The sequence below is a fragment of the Cervus canadensis genome, chromosome 7 (assembly GCF_019320065.1).
Source record: "Cervus canadensis isolate Bull #8, Minnesota chromosome 7, ASM1932006v1, whole genome shotgun sequence".
Taxonomy (NCBI): Eukaryota; Metazoa; Chordata; class Mammalia; order Artiodactyla; family Cervidae; genus Cervus; species Cervus canadensis.
The window spans coordinates 29,697,092-29,715,170 of record NC_057392.1 but is presented as its reverse complement, the minus strand read 5'-3'; positions in this window follow the sequence as shown (position 1 = coordinate 29,715,170).

Genomic DNA, 18,079 nt, shown 5'->3' with positions numbered 1-18,079 from the left:
TGCCTTCAATCTTTCCCATCATCAGGGTCTTTTCCAACGAGCTGGCTCTTCTAATCAGGTGGCCAAAGTGTTGGAGCTTCAGCTTCAGCATCAGTCCTTCCAATGAATAATCAGCATTTATCTCCTCTAGGAGTGACTGGTTTGATCTCCTTAGGGGACTGTCAAGAGTCTCCTCCAATAACACAGTTTGAAAGCATCAGTAAGAGTCTCTTCCAATAACACAGTTTGAAAGCATCAGTTCTTCAGTGCTCAGCCTTCTTTATGGTTCAATTCTCACATCCATACATGACTACTAGAAAAGCCATAGCTTTCACTATACGGACCTTTGTTGGCAAAGTAATGTCTCTGCTTTTTAATACACAAACCTTTTTAAAGCTTTGTAATAGCTTCTTGTTTGTCTAGGTTTGCCTTAGCTTTTCTTCCAGGGAGCAAGTGTCTTTTAATTTCATGGCTGCAGTCATCAATCTGCTGTGATTTTGGAGCCCCCAAAAATAAAATCTTTCACTGTTTCTGTTGTTTCCCCATCTATTTGTCATGAAGTGATGGGACTGGATGCCATGATATTAGTTTTTTGAATGTTGAGTTTTAAACCAACTTTTTCACTCTCTCTTTCACTTTCATCAAGAGGCTCTTTAGTTGTTCTTTGCTTTCTGCCATAAGGGTGGTGTCATCTGTGTACCTGAGGTTATTGGTATTTCTCCTAGCAATCTTGATTCCAGCCTGTGTTTCATCCAGCATTTCGCATGATGTACTCGCATAAGTTAAATAAGCAGGGTGACAATACACAGCCTTGACGTACTCCTTTCCCAATTTTGAACCAGTCTGTTGTTCCATGTCTGGTTCTAACTGTTGCTTGTTGACCTGAATATAGGTTTCTCAGGAGGCAGGTAAGGTGTCTGGTATTCCCATCTCTTTAAGAATGTTCCACAATTTGTTGTGATCCACACAGTCTAAAGCTTTAGCATAGTCAATGAAGCAGATGTTTTTCTAAATCCAATAAAAGTTTGCTAACATTTTATTGGATTTAGAGCTCACATTTTATGTAAAGCTTGGAGACCTTGATGCTTAATAGCTCCAATTTATTATTTCTCTAAGGTTTTAAAGTGTCATTAAACTTTATTTCACCAATGGAAATAGTTAATAGTATACATTAGGGTGTGAAGCAAAAATATGCTGTTCATCCAGCGTTATCAGAAGAAAAATCCATAAGTATTCACCAGAGAAACAAAAAGAATTTGAGAACTGAAGAGCTTTCCAGAAATGAGCTAATCAGAGTTGGCAAATATTTAGCACAGATGCTTCCGCTTCCCCAATCCGTACCCATAGCAGACATCGTCAATCAATCACTACATTCTTCTGCTGTGTCTGAATAGAGCTTTAGAGTTCTTCTCAATTCTCAGAAGCAACTCTTGATTTAGATAGTAGATTCTTCAGTTACAGGTAATGGAAATCAACTTGAGCCAACCTGGAGCCAAATAGGGAGAAATTTTGTACAAAGATACAAAGATACCTCCCCAAACTCAAGTGCAAGAATGCAGCTGGGCCTGAGCAACCAGGAACTTGAAAGTCCTTGATCTCTGGGTTTTTGCATGCTTTCCTGTTTTCTGTCTGCAGTCAGGCTTTCTCTGCATTTCTAGCTGCTAGAGATCTTGTACTCAGACTCAATGTACTCATGTTTAGAGATTATATCTGAATCTTAGCACCAAATTCCCAAGAGAGAGGGTCTGAGTAACCGTGCTTGGGTCAGGTGACCACTGCTGGCCCAGTCAGCCATATTCTAAAAGAAGTGACAGCTTTCAAAGCGTCTATGCTGTGCCCAGTCCTGTGGACCAGGGAGCAGTTCTCAGAGAGAGCCAGGATGGCTCACAACCTCAGCAGATAGCCTGGGACATTTTCCATTAATCATTATCCATCAACAGGCAGGGGCACAAGATATGAAACATAATTTACTTTCAGGATCTAAAGCAGGGCAGACCAGTAGAATTTTCAGTGACGATGGAAATGTTCTATATCTGCACTCTCCAATATGATGGCCACCCAACTCATGTAATAGGAAAGAAAACTAAAGAGGAGTCCCAGCTTTTATTTCCAGTTGTGCTATTAACTAGCTATGTGGTCTGGGAGCTCGGTTTTCATACCTTTAAACTAGAAAGTCCCTTAGACTGCAAGGAGATCACACTGGTCCATGCTAAAGGAGATCAGTTCTGAATATGCATTGGAAGGACTGAAGCTGAAACTGAAGCTGAAGCTGAAACTCCAATATTTTGACCACCTCATGTGAAGAGCTGACCGATTTGAAAAGACCCTGATGCTGGGAAAGATTGAAGGCAGGAGGAAAAGGGGACGACAGAGGATGAGATGGTTGGATGGCATCACTGACTTGATGGACATGAGTTTGAGTAAACTATGGGAGTTGGTGATGGACAGGGAGGCCTGGCGTGCTGCAGTCCATTGGGTTTCAAAGAGTCAGACACGACTGAGTGACTGAACTGAACTGAAACTGAAAGGCCTAGATTTACACTGTCTAGTATGGTACACTTTTAATGTGCCTGGGGTACTCAATCTTTTTTTTAATGTTTTATTTATTTGGTTGCACTGGGTCTTAGTTGTAACCTGTGGAATCTTTAGTTGTGGCATGTGGGATCTTTCGGTTTCGGCATGCAAACTCTTAATTATGGCATATAAACTCTTAGTTGTGGCATGTGGGATCTAGTTTCTTGACTAGGGATCGAACCTGGGCCCTCTGCATTGGGAGCACAGAGTCTTCACCACTGGACCACCAGGGAAGTCCCAAAGGGAACTGAATTTTTCATCTTATTTATTTTTAATTAACTTAAATTTAAATAATTGTATGTAGCACTATACTAGACAGTGTAAATCTAGGCCTTTCCAGTTTAAAGATATGAAAACCAGGCTCCCAGACCACATAGCTAGTTAATAACACAACTGGAAATAAAAGCTGGGACTCTTTTTAATTTTCTATCCTATTAGTTGGAATTGGGAAACCTAGATTAGTGGTCTTACCAGATAATTCAAATTTGTCATTTTAAATGTCTAGACCTAACCATTCTTTGATGTAAGGTTTTATGAAATGGATTAAGCACTTTCCTGCCTTGGGAGAAAAAAAAAGCCATGTGGCCATAATTGTAGACTTTTCTGAATGACACAAAACTGTAATTGTGAAGCGCATGTGTCAGTCTGGTAATATAATGGGGCCCTGAAAACAGGGCCCAGTGAGGCTGCCAGGGCTGGCGTGTTCCCCACATGGCACATCTCTGCCACCGGGAGTGAGTGGCAGCTTCTTCCCTCCTTGTCACATCCTGATGTGACGGCTTCTGACAGCATCCCACCTCCCTTCACTAACTCGGCAATGAACCGAGTGTAGGCACTTAATCCATCAGTGGGTTTAATTTCACCCACAATTCTAAACCATGAGGCCTGGGGGAGCTTCACAATTGAGTCAGGTACACAGAGTTTTGTACAAAATTTTCCACAACACACATTTTTTTTCCCCTTAAAGGTCTATGACAATGCAAGTCTCATAAAAGCTGATTGTGGGATAAATGGTATGATGCTTTATTTTACTTTAGCTGTGCAACAATAACGTCAATGCTGTCATGGCTAGGGTCCCGAGGCAGAATAAGACTGTGCACAAAATAGTTTGAGAAATGAGCCTGAAGTTGGGTATGGATTATTTTAGATCCCTTTCCTGAGCTGTTTCTCCATTGTGTATGCTTAAGTCATGGGATAGGAACAGCTTTATGAGTCTTTTGAAGATGTTAAAAAACACCAAAGTAAATGTTAAGAACGTTAAAAAAAATAACAGTACATTCATCTCAGTATTCTGTATTTATACAAAGACCAGATTTGCAGTCATTGTATCTATTCAAAACATACCTGAGTGTTTGGAAGCCAGAAAGGGCTCAAAACAAGGAGAATAATTGTCATAAAGCCAGTGCACTAGAGTCCCTGGCCGGCACCCAGGGGAAATGAGCCACTCCGATGGCCTTCAGCCTGGGTTCCATGCTCCACTCCTGGGCCCCAGCATGAGACCACGTGAAAAGGGTGATTGTAGAGAAATCTGGGTTCTGCTTCCCGGATCCCAAGCCAGTGAATGACTATGCACTCTGTTCATCTCCTCTCGGAAGAAGATAATCCCTTTGAGAAAAAGTCCCCTTACACAATTAAAAGTTCAGGTTTCTTGGCATCAAATGAGGGTAGCTTTCAGTTGTCTGGAAAAATTGTTCATATAGGCACCACCAGCAGATAGGCATTCTGGATTTTTCCTTGGCCTTCTGGAACAGGGTGAGGTTTTGCTCACGAGAAGCGTTCATTTTGCCTATGCACTGCTTTAGAAATAACTTCACCAACATGTTCATTGTTTCATTATTATTTATAGGCAAGTTTTGATTATCCACCAGGCAGGTTCCTGGCACGGTTTTCAGCCCTCTATTTGTCGTTCTCACCTCCCACTGACACACGCTTGCTGCAGCTTGTAGCAACTTAGAATTTCCCCTGAGTCACGGCTCAGCCGTCCCCCACTCTGAAGAGGGCTACAAACCAAAACAGGCTACAAACCAAAACAACCCCGATCTACCTTTCCCCAGCCTTCCCCAAGAGAGTTAGGAGGTCCCCAGGGAGACCTGTGGTGATGGGGAGGAGCTGTGATCAGGGACTGTAGTCATCAGGTAGCAGGAAGAGCCCCAAGTGCTCACATGCCCGAGGCCTGGAGGCTGGAGAGTAGGGCACTGACTTGGGCATCGTTTTGTTGTTTCAAGTATTCCGTGTGCCTGAGACACGGGACACTCCCTCCCCGCCTCAGATTCTAGAGGTGTACAAATTGCCATTTCCCATTGTAAGTCCTCCCTTCCTGTCTGCACCATGAGCCTCCAGGGAAAGCAGCACTACAAGTGTTTCACAGTAAAGGACCTCTTAAGGATATCTGACTGCAAGGGCAAAGGATAAAATATTGGAAGCTGAGCTAAACTTAGAAAGGTTTTGGCTGAGGGGTGTCTTCTGGGTCCCCCAGCCCCTGAGCCAGAGCAGCCTCCACGCCCTCCTGGAGCCACGGTTCTCACTGGCCGGGTTCCGATGCCTCAGTTTCGGCTCTGGAGAGTTCTGATTTCGGCTGGTCTAAGGTTCGAGTGTGAGCACTGGGATCTCCAAACATTGCCAAGTGAGGCTCATGTGCAGCCTAGATGGAGAGTCGCTGGCTTAGAGCCTCCTCGCTTGGCTGGCTGTGTTTGCGAGTGAGGCTCTTCAATGGCACAGCTGTGGCTCCACTGATTTAGAATAAACGTTTGGCTAGGAAGGGGAGGAGTGCACACACACACAGAGGACAGCTCAGGAGCCACGGCGTGTCCTTAGGTCAACACTTCATCCGTTCATTCCCTCCACAAACATTTACGGAAGACTGCCGCGTGTGTGCGTGCTCAGTCTTACCAACTCCCTGTGACCCCGCGGACGGTAGCCCACCGGGCTGCCCAGGCGGTGGAATTTTCCAGGCCAGGCAAGAATACTGGAGCAGGCTGCTACTAGGATGCAAAAATTCACGATGACTTCACTGACCTCGAGGCCAAACCAGCTCTCTGGAAGAAGCATTTGGACACAGTCTGCAGGCCCCCCAGAGTCCCCCACAGGAGTGCTTCCTCTTCCTTGTTCATGCCCAGTTAGTGACTCATAAGGCGCCTATACTTGCACACGGTTTGACAGAACATACATTATCCTGCTGCCTAGAGTCTCCGGTTGCTATACAGAGTGCAGTTGCTTGAATTATGACAGTTATCTCTGCTAATAAAGTTCACTTTTTCACTGCAGAGTTATAAATACATATGCAGCTTGCATACCCAAGGAGGCCCGTGGGAGGAAACGCTGAGGCCCTTCTAGAACAGAAACCACTCCCTAGCACCTGCACATATATAACTTTCCTGATTCCTCTACCAAAAAGGTTCGTTTTCCGGGCTTACTGATGGCAAAGATTTACTGTAAAGAGCCCTGGTAAAATCAGCATCCTTGCCACGTGCATTTTTTTTTCCCTCGGGCCCCGAGATAGACTCACAGCCATCCACTTTCCTTCTCCCAGGGGAAAACTGGTCCCACAGTCTCTGAGGAAACTGGGATGGCATTAACTGGGATGTTAAAAAAAAAAACAGCCAAATGTTGATCAGGAAGAGGCGCACAGGAAGGGGCATGGCCAATCTTGTAAATTTCAGCCACACAAATAAGTTCATTAAATCAAGGATGTGCTCAGGGTGCTGGCAAGGCATATAAAGCAGCAGCAGACAAATAAATCTGGCTGGTGATCTGGAGAAGAAAAGCTAGTGGAGGAATTTTCAAAGAGGAGCTTTAACTTTTTACTGAATGCAGTAATACTATAAATTACCAATCAGCTGGCTATAATTTTACCATTTAGCACAGGATTTGAGCGACTTGCAAGAGAGTGTACCATGTGGGTAATAACAGGTAAGGTGGTGAATGTTACAGAGCACATTTCTTTAAAATATATAGCTAGCTACTTTGGTAATAAATATGCTTATTTGCAAAGAAAATTACGATTATGGTGTGAACAGCATGTAGCAGGCCTGGCTGGTTGTCTCATCAACAGCTTTTTCCTCCCGGTTTCCTTTTTAGTCGAGCACTGGTTCGGGAGGGGGATGGGTGTCTAGCCTCCCCCATGTGACACAGCGGAGAGTGACTTTTCCCTACTCCCGGGATCAAAGGGAAATCCTGCCTTCCTAAGCCAATCTCAGGGACCATTCCCTCGTGCTGGGGCTGGTGCAGGGACGGGTATGCTGGATGGTCTGCGGCCAGTGGCCATCACATTCCCTTCTAAGTCTAGGAAGCAAGCTTCCCTGGAGTCACTGTCTCTGCCTGTTCCAGAGGATTGCTCACAAGAGGAATTTGGGGCAAAAGGATGGTGTCAATCCTCTGGGGTTGGCTGCTTTATGCATGTGAGCAGGTGAGAGATTGTCAGCAGCTTCCTGGCACAGACTTGAGGAATCACACACTCAGGTGGTGCTTCAGGCTAAGATCACGCAGGCTCAAACTCCCTGATCATCAAGGATAGTTCCCAGCTCTCCCAGCAGTCATGTGCGCCCCTAACTCTGTATCAAGCTTTTCTATCCAGAATGCAGAGAATGGCCTTCATTGTCCAACTGAACCCTGACTGACACAGCAGCTGTGTGGTCCAGTTCTGCCCAATAGGCTGGACGGCTTCTCCTCACTCCTGAGAAGGAGACGCTGGAAGAGACATCCTCTCTCTGCCTCTGTGATGATGTGGTGCCTGGGACAGCTGTCCTGACTTGCCGTCAGCCTGAAACAGAGCCAGTGTGCAAGTAGAAGGCAGAAATGCCCAGCAAGAGGAGCTGGAGCCCTGAGATTTTGCAGCCAGTGGCCTTGTAATTAATTGGTGCAGACTCATTCCTTAGAAAGCAAATGTAAAGATGGCTTGACGTGGACCACCATGTTTTCTGGGGATGAGACATTACACAGTGATTCACGCTTGCTCCCCATCTTTTCCTTTCCATATTCCCACCCTTTTGGCAAGGAATATCCAGGTCACCTGTGTCTCAGATACATCACACACCTCTGAAATAGCTATGTGAGTTATAGGCTTGCACTGGCAGATGTGACTACAATATTACTGCATCTTTATCTTTTTTCTAACTCCAATTAGACTTTAAAATACACTTACATTGCCAAAGCATTAGCAGCACGATTCTATGATTTTGAATTTCTTCTTGTTTTATCAACATACAGGCAGTCCTCACATTGCATGGTAGTTCAGGAGCATAAAAATGACCATGCAAGCTGAAACAGAGCAAAGTAATCTTAATAATCAATAGGACAAACGACAGTTGTTTCATTAAATTTTTTTGCCAAAATATTAAAACCTTTTACTTTCATTTGTAGATGGACAGGAATAGTTTAAAAACAGCAACACTGTAAATCAATGAAGTTAGAACCCATTCACAAAAATAAACTCAAGACAGCTTATAGACTTAAATATAAGACATGACAACATAAAACTTCTAGAAGAGAACATAAGCAAAACATTTTCCGACATAACTCATACCAATGTTTTCCTAGGTCAGTCTCCCAAGGCAATAGGGGAAAAAAAAAGCAAAAATAAATAAATGAGACCTAATTAAACGTAAAAGCTTTTGCATGGCAAAGGGAACCATAAACAAATTAAAGACAACTTACGGACTGGGAAAAAATATTGCAAATGATGCAACTGACAAGGGCTGAATTTATAAAATGTACAAACAGCTCATACAACCAACAACAAAAAAACAAACAACACCATCAAAAAATGGGCAGAATACCTATATAGACATTTCTTCAAAGAAGACAGATGGCCAATAGCTCATGAAAAGATGCTCAATGTTGGTAAATATTAGAGAAATGCATATCAAAGCTACAATGAGGTAGCACCTCACCCCGGTCAGACATTAAAATGTCTACAAATAACAAGTGCTGGGGAGGGTGTGGAGAAAAGGAAACCCTCTTATACTTTTACTGGGAATGTAAATTGGTGCAGCCATTATGCAAAACAGTATGGAGTTTCCTCAAAAAAACTAAAAATAGAGTTGCCATATGATCCCGAAATCCCCAATGGAGGGCAAGGTGCGGGGAAAGGAGGTGTGGACTGGGAGTGGGCTTATATCCAAACAAAACTACAATTCAAAAATACACATGCTAAAATAATAAAAAATTTTAAGAATAGGATAAAATAAAAACGTTAAATTTAATTTTGAAAATTTTTAAAAAATAAATAAGAAAATTCACATCACTTTTATGTTCATAGCAGCACTATTTACAACAGCCAAGACATCTCCTAAATGTCCATTTAGGTACAACACCTAAATGTCCATCAACAAATGAGTAGACACAATAGAATATTACTCAGTCATAAAGAAGAATGAAATAATGCCATTTGCAGCTGCATGGATGGACCTGGAGATGATCATGCTCAGTAAAGCAAGTCAGAAAGAGAAAGACAAACACCACACGATATCACTTATATGGATAATCTAAAATATAAAACAAATTAATATATCTTACGAAACAGATATGACTCACAGATATAGAGGGGAGGAGGGGTGGGGGAGGGGTGGATTGGGAGTTTGGGATTAGCAGATGCGACTTTATTGAGCTGGCCAAAACGTTCATCTTATGTAAAACCTTATGGAAAAACTTGAATGAACACTTAGGCCAACCCAATATTTTACACAGAATGGACAAATAACAAGGTCCTACTGTATAATGCAAGGAACTATTCAGTATACGGTAATAAACCATGATGGAAAAGAATATAAGAAAGAGTGTATATAAAACTGAATCACTTTGCTGCACAGCAGAAATTGACACAACATTGTAAATCAATTATACTTCAATAAAATAAAAGTTTTTAAAAAATGGCAAAACTAACATTGAATAGATTGTTATTTAAAACAGAAACACTGATAAAATGTTTTATCTCTTCGCAAAAACTGCATCAAAGTAGTTTGAATAGTGCTCCCCTTCAAGGCATCTTTCCTATGCCTTAGCAAATGTCACACCCTTTCTAACTTTAGATCAGCTTTCAGTATTTTATCCTTTGCACTTTCAGTCGAATATCCTTGAGAGTTCCTTTAACGTGAAATTTTTACAGTGTACTTCTTTTGGAACACCACCTTTTGGCCACACCCTTTATTTACATTTGTAAATTTGCCTTCTAGCTGTGTACACTTTCTTCCTTTCTTTTTATTGGCTGCACCACATGGGATGTGAGATCTTCGTATACTTTCTTGAATAGCAGCAATGTCAACATTCTGAATATAGAACTATATTAGATATATTTCAGATATATAATACATTAGATAATATCAGAATAATCCTGATACAGTAACAACTGTTACTATCATTGTTGTAAATTCCATTCCAAAACTACCTGCTGCTGCTGCTAAGTCGCTTCAGTCGTGTCCGACTCTGTGTGACCCCCATAGCCGGCAGCCCACCAGGCTCCGCCGTCCCTGGGATTGTCCAGGCAAGAACACTGGAGTGGGTTGCCATTTCCTTCTCCAAAGCATGAAGGTGAAAAGTGAAAGTGAAGTTGCTCAGTCGTGGCCAACTCTTCCCGACCCCATGGACTGCAGCCCACAGGCTCCTCTGTCCACAGGATTTTCCAGGCAAGGATACTGGAGTGGGGTGCCATTGCCTTCTCTGTCAAAACTACCTGGTGGGTTCTAAACCAGACACAGCAGGACTTCCCTGGTGGTCAGTGGTTAAGACTGAGCTTCCAATGCAGGGGGCGTGGGTTTGATCCCTGGTCAGGGAACTAAGATCCCAAATGCTGTAGCCAAAAAGTAAAAAACAGTAGCTTCATGGAGCACAGCATTGAAGAGGACTTTGAGGCTATTGTCTAGTGCGGCAGTTGATGGGCAAGGTCTGTCAGACTTCAGGGAAAAGAGAGAAGAGAGGATACATGCTCTGTACTGGCCATTCCTGGTCTAGAACCTGGCTCTTAGTTGCCAGCACATCAAAAGATATTTGATCTCTCAGGGGTGGACTTGTGCCAACCAACCAAATTTATAAGACATTGATTTATTGACTTTAACTAGAAATACAAGTGTGCACCAGTTATGAAGTGGGACTCTGTATGGCATAAAGAAGAAATTCAGTCTTTGGAGTCAGCTTGACCTAACTCTGTACCATGGCTGCACCTCTCACCAGCTGCAGAGCTCCTCAGACCACTCAGTTGATACAGACATTGACGCTGTGTTTGAAATTGGAAGGGGAAAAAATGTCCTGATTAATGACCGATGTCTGAAGCAGTCAAGGGGGAGGAGTAGGGTGGCTATTTTGGTACATATTGCTGTATGTTCTAGTTTTTACAGATCAATGCATTATCTTCCAATGAGAAGTCCATTTTCTAGAATTTAAAAACTGCTTTTGAGTATGGATATAAAAGATGTTTGCTGCAGGATTTTTATGGTTGGTATCATCAAGCTATCTTCATGATACCAACACAAATGACACATGAATAAGAAATGATCATTTGTGGTTCTGGACAGCCACTCTCCTGCCCAGAGCCAGAGAAAAAAATAGTCAAATTTTGTATCCTGTCTACCCTCCATTTCATATACACCTTACATATCACGTGTGCTAAGAGGAATATTATGCAAGCCATAAAGGAGAGCTCCACATGCTATTGAACATTTTCTAGTAGTCATGTGAAAAAAGTAAAACGTTTCTACACGTTTTCACAAAAAATTTATCACACAATTTTATTACTCATTGTACCTACAAACTCTCCCTCTCAGAGAATAAACTTCTAGTCTAGCATTGGGCCTCAGGACTGTTATCTCAGAGGAGGAAACTGGCAGTCTGGTCCCCTGGAGTCCCTGACCTCCTGAGTGTGCAGCTGCTCCTGGGGGGCTGACAGCAGCTGCCCAGCCCGGCACTCAGGGCTCTCTCTGTAGAACACTGGGGACTCCACAAGCACTGCTTGGGCAAGCTCTCAGCCACGCTAAATTATTTTCCCATCTTGGATTCACTCAAAATTTCCCCTATAATCATGTATTTTTAAAAACTTGGACAAAAGGACAGGTTTCTTTCTTCTTCTTCAAGCTGCATTTATGGAAGTGAATCTATGGTTCTCAGACTCAGTAGGTCTGTGATGGGGCTCAAAGTTTGCACAGCTCAAAGTTCCCAATGGATGGCAATGCTGCTGGTCCAGGGACCACACTTTGAGGAAGACTGGTACATATTGGGCTGACCAAAAAGTTCATTTGGATCCTGGACAGATCTTTTGGCCAACCAATGTCATTTATTTAATTGGAGGAAGGAGATGAGGACACTTTGGTATTTGAAAGTAAAAGAATTTTGTAAAGTGGAAAGTTTCAGGTTACATCTTGCCTCCAAAAGAAGCTAATTCCAATTCTTAGTTATTCTTCTCCAGTGAAGCGAAGTGAAAGTCGCTCAGTCGTGTCCAACTCTTTGCGACCCCAGATCAGAATAGTGGAGTGGGTAGCCTTTCCCTTCTCCAGGGGATCTTCCCAACCCAGGGGTCGAACCCAGGTCTCCCTCATTGCAGGCGGATTCTTTACCAGCTGAGCCACCAGGGAAGCCCATTCTTCTCCAGAACCATGCCCCAGACACCGCCTCTTTGGAACTCCTCCCCCACTCCTACGAGAGCACCCAGGGTCTTCCTCTGTGCTTGCCCAGACCTCCGTCACAGCCCTCTTCTGTCCCACGGTGCAGTTAGCACTGGGCACATATGCTAACAGCCTTTTGGGTGGCAGTGCCCTGCCCCCAGCACCAGAGCCTCTCACACAGTCACTCGGCCAAGGAGCGCCGAATGACTGAGTGAATGAGAGACACGTGTCTGGAAGAAAAGAAGGGGGCTGTTTACATGTTAAACCTTCTCCTAAGTGTAAGAAATGACATGACACAGGAAATTCTTTTTCTAATTAAATTAAAAATTGTTTACTGCAGTTGATTTAAAATGTCACGCTAGTTTCAGGTGTACCGCAAAGTTATTCACATATGTGAATATGTACACACCACTTTTTCAGATTCTTTTCCCTTATAGGTTATTACAAAACATTGACTATAGTTCCCTGTCCTATATAGTAGGTCCCTGTTGCACAGGAAATTCTTAAAAAAAAACAAACACACCTGGACCGCCTGAGAATTCATTGTAACTTTATTTTTTTATTTATTTATTTTTCATTTATTTTTATTAGTTGGAGGCTAATTACTTTACAATATTGTAGTGGTTTTTGTCATACATTGACATGAATCAGCCATGGATTTACATGTATTCCCCATCCCGATCCCCCCTCCCACCTCCCTCTCTACCCGATCCCTCTGGGACTTCCCAGTGCACCAGGCCCGAGCACTTGTCTCATGCATCCAACCTGGGCTGGTGATCTGTTTCACCTTAGATAATATACATGTTTCAATTCATTGTAACTTTAAAATTACTGACATGGTGTCAATCACTTACAGTTCTAAATACCCATCATGGTTCACAGACATGATTTCCATTTGATGTAGGTGCTATGACTTGGGGATGATGGGTGTAAGCTCTGCTATTATGAAGAGAATGGATTCAGCACCCTTAAAACACCGGGGCTCAGGGCCCTTCTTTTTCTTAACTTTCTATTTTGGAAAATTTCAAATATACACAAAAGTAAAGATGACAACATAATGAACCTTCATGAACCAACTGTCCAGATTCACTAATTTTCAACTCATAACCAATTTGGTTTAATGTATAATTTCACTCACCTAACCAATCCATGTAATTCTTTTGAAGTGACTCCCAGTGGCACATGATTTCAACTATACAAAATATCGATGTGTATCTCAAATATATGATGACTCTTTTAAGAAGAAAACCACACTTTCATTATCACACTTACATAACAAATTCTTATTGTTGAATATTCAACCCATGTTTTCATTTTCCCATTGTTCCATAAACTTTTAGTTTAATTATTCAAATCAGAATACAAATAGGTTCATAAATTATAATTGGTTCATATGCTCTTAAGTTCCTCTTTTTAATCACCAGGTTCCCATTCTATCACCCTTTAAAAAAATCTTCAATTATTGAAGAAACTGGGTTGGCTATTTCATAATGTTTCCCACAATCTGGAGTTTGCAGATTATATTCCTGTGGTATCATTTACCCTATCTCCTCTCTCCCCTTATAGGCAATAATTTATTTGGAAAATGTTATATTTTACCCTTCCATTAAAAAAATAATTAAACAGTAGCATAACATACCACAGGCACATTTCTGCACAGTAGTTCAGAGGTGGTTCAGTGTCCTTTTTGACAGTTGCCTAGTACTCCATCATGTGGATGCTACATAGCTTATTCATCCAGTCCCCTACTGATAGATATTTGAGGTGTTTGAAGTTTGATGCTATTGCAAATAGTGCTGAAATTAATAGCAAATATATCTCTTTGTGTTTTTGCTAGGATATCTTTGGAACTGATTCCTAGAAGGGACACAGCTGAGACAAGAGATAATTGCATCTGTAGTTTTTCGAGAAATTGAAGGCACTCTGCTTTTAAATACAATGTGTTTCTAGAAGTTGTGCCATAAAATGGATCCTGGAACAGATTCTAGTTTAGCTATCTGTTGCTAAATAACAAATAACTCCCAAAAGCAGTGGCCTAAAACAGTCCCATTTATTATTTCTCATGATTGTGCAATTTGAGTGGGGTTCCTTTGTCTGCTGCATTTGGTTGGCTGGGACAGCTCGGCTGGGCTGGAGAATCCAAGATGGCTTGATTCATGTTTCACACCTCAGTTGCAGAGGCTGGGATGGCTGGACGTTGGCTGGGCTTCTCTCTCTCCATGTGGTTTCACATCATTCAGCATTACAAGCTTCTTAAACCTGGTGTCTAGATCCCAAGGCATTAAAACTGGAAGTTGCAAGGGCTCTTAAGTCCCAGGGCCCAAAGTGATAGGATGTTATTTTGACTTCTATTGAGCATGTCTCAAGGCCACCAGATTCAAGGGCAAGGGGAACAAATGCTGTCTGTTGTTGGGCAGGGCAACATATGCACAGAGAAGAAAGAAAACTGTTTTTCGAATGAACTGATTTGGCTGGGTTGGATCTCGGTTGTAGCACGCAGGAACTTCGTTGTGTCCTGTAGGACCTTTCATCGCGGCGCACAGTCTCTCCAGTTGTGGCTCGTGGGCTTAGATGCTCCCCAGCATGTGGGATCTTAGTTCCCTGACCAGGGATCAAACCTGCTTCCTTTGCATTGCAAAGCAGATTCTTACCCACTGGACTACCAGGGACGTCCCAGCCATCTTTGCAGACAATTTACCACAGATCGTAACAGGATTATATGCTTTATACAGACCACAGACACATGCCCTGTTCTGGCCTACTTCAGCATCAGCTGACTCTGTGGAAAGGGTCCATTTAGGGCAGTGAAAAGTGAAACACCGTTTTATGCTGCAGTTCAGTGTGGATAGTGGTAAAATCCCAGCGGGCCCCACGTGGAGATAACATCTGTCAGGTAAAAGGGAGAAAGCCTTCTTTTGAGGCAGGGCACTTGACCTAGGCCTAGACCCTAACCCTATCAACAGCTACAGTATTCATTCATTCTATCTGTGCTTATTCAAGAACACAGTTTCAGGCTCCAAGAGCATGGTGGTGGGGTCCAGTGGTTAGGACTCTACGCATCCAGTGCAGGGGCTTTTGTCTTTCAACTCCTCTCTTTGTAACACCCCATATGCCATCAGTCAGCTTGCCCTGTTGTCCTGCCTTCAGAACAGATCTCAAATTCAACTTCTCCACACTCCTCCCGCCCACACAGCCTCCGTAACCTCTCAGCTTCTAACAGAGCTCCCGCTTCCCCTCACGCATCCCTGGGTCTACTCCATATACAACTGCCAGAGTAAACTTCTAAAATGAAAAGTAAGGTCACAGAATGTCCCTCCTTAAAACCCTCCAATAGCTTACCACAGTAAAGAAATAAGAAGTCAAACTTTCACCCTCTGATCTGACTTACAAGGCCCGGATTATTCTAAGCCCCTGACTCAGGCTTCAGCCTCACCTTCTGTTACACTCTCCTGTCCTTGCAAAATTCCAGCCACAGTAGGCTTCTTTATATGTCTTGAACATGCTGCCTCCTTGGAACATTGCTCTTTCCCCTCCATCTCTGCGTGACTGAAAATTCATTTTTGAGGTCTCACTTTCCAGACAACCCCAGCTAAAGGAGCCCATGGTTAAAATTCACTAACTATGGGAAGAGGCTTTTATTCGTCATTGTACCCTTTTGCTCCAGTTACCAGAACCTAGCAAGGCATGAGGAGAAGGCAATGGCACCCCACTCCAGTACTCTTGCCTGGAAACTCCCATGGACGGAGGAGCCTGGTGGGCTGCAGTCCATGGGGTCGCTAAGACTTGGACACGACTGAACGACTTCACTTTCACTTTTCACTTTCATGCATTGGAGAAGGAAATGGCATCCCACTCCAGTGTTCTTGCCTGGAGAATCCCCAGGGACGGGGGAGCCTGGTGGGCTTCCATCTGTGGGGTCACACAGAGTCGGACACGACTGAAGTGACTTAGCAGCAGCAGCAGCAGCAAGGCATGAACATAGGCTTACAGGCTCCACAGTATTGATCATTCCCTGAAAAATACCTTATTCATTTTTCTCTTATGTCCCTCTCCCCCATTCAGTATACACTGGCAAAGCAAGAAAGGACAGGGCTCTTAGCTATTTTGCTCTCTACAATACTTCTCGCCCTTACAATGGGGCCTAGCATACAACTGGATCTCAATGAACATCTGTTAACTGTATGAGTGAATGTGCTTACATGCATTAAAAAATATAGGAGTCACATTGAAGTTATCAAGGAAGAATCTGTTTCAGAAGAAAAGCTGTTTCTATCCCCCTCACCTCAATTATATCCTTCTAAACCTTGACCTCCGATCCCACCTCAACGTTATCCTGATGTCAAGGGTTATCGAACCCGTTCATTATGTTTTCCATCAGGGAAATGCATGTCAGCCTAATCACCCTAAAGTGACATACAGTTCCTAGAGGGCAACATACCTCTTTGCTTCCTATAAAAATGTATCCCTTCAGGGTTGTGTGAAAAGTAGATGTTCCAGTGATGGGTTCTAACGGTATTTTCTTTGGTATTTGACATAAACAATCATGACCTAGCCAGAACCGAATAGACATAATGGGAAGAAAAACACAGCTCTGTGTAAGTGGAGGGAAACAAGTGCGGATGAGGGTACCTTCTCTGCACCGTGTGTGTGTGTGTGTGTGTGTGTGTGTGTGTGTGTGCGCCCTTAGCCCCTCAGTCGTGTCTGACTCTTTGTGACCCCATGGACTGCAGCCCCCAGGCTCCTCTGTCCACTGGATTTTCTGGGCAAGAATACTGGAGTGGGTGGCCATTGCTTCCTCCAAGGGATCTTCCCGACCCAGGAACTGAATCTGAATCTTCTGTGTCTCCTGCACTGCAGGTGGATTCTTTACCCGCTGAGCCATCCAGGAAGCCCCCTCTGCACTCCAAACGGACTAACAAACAGTGAACCTGATTTAGCCTGCTGCCGGGCAAATTCTTCATGTTTCTATTTCCTCTTCCTGTGACATCTAAACAATCACGCTTATTCCTCTAACTTCCTTAAGATAGATGTATTACTTTATATCACAGAATGTTAGACCCTGAGGTCTCTTGGGAATAATTTAATCCATATCCAAGGGTAGAAACCAAGGCCAGGTTGAGCTCAAGTGATTGACACCTGTTCACAGCTAATTGGGCTTCCCTGGTGACTCAGACAATAAAGAATCTGCCTGCAATACAGGAGACCCCGGTTCAATCCCTGGATCAGAAAGATCCCCTGGAGAAGGGAATGGCTACCCACTCCAGTATTCTTGTCTGGAGAGTTGTATGGACAGAGGAGTCTGGCGGGCTACAGTTCACGAGGTCACAAAGAGTCGGACATGACTGAGTGACAAACACTTTCACTTTCACAGCTCATTATTGGCAGGGCTGGAACTAGAGCTCCAATCTCCAGAGCCTTGAGTCACTGTTCTTTCTACTTCCACATACTGCAATGCTTGCCCTGTTGTTTAGCTTCTTATAGGTGTATGCATTATCGTTGTGTTAGCTCATACACTTCTTGAGAACAGTGAAATAGTTTCTCTCCCACAATGTTAGTTAGTCATATACAAAGAAATACTTACTAAATGAAGGAATAGTCTGCCACCAGTCCAGAGCAGCTGCCACCCTCCCTGTCCTAATCCTTAGTAACTTCCCGGTTACCCCTCCCCCATCATTCCTTGAACAGTTTAGCACCTGCCTGTCTTTCTCTCCACCAGACTCCAGCTTCTCTTGGTGACTCCGACAAGCTCATAAATGATCCATCTGACACTCTGGTCACTCAGTTTCCTGAACACCTCTCCTCCAGTGATCTTTTCCTCCACCCTCAGCTACCCATTCCCATGTTTGCATAGCTCTAAACCTCAACTTTCCTTTTAGAACTAACACCCAAAAAAGACGTCCTTTTCATTATAGGGGACTGGAATGCAAAAGTAGGAAGTC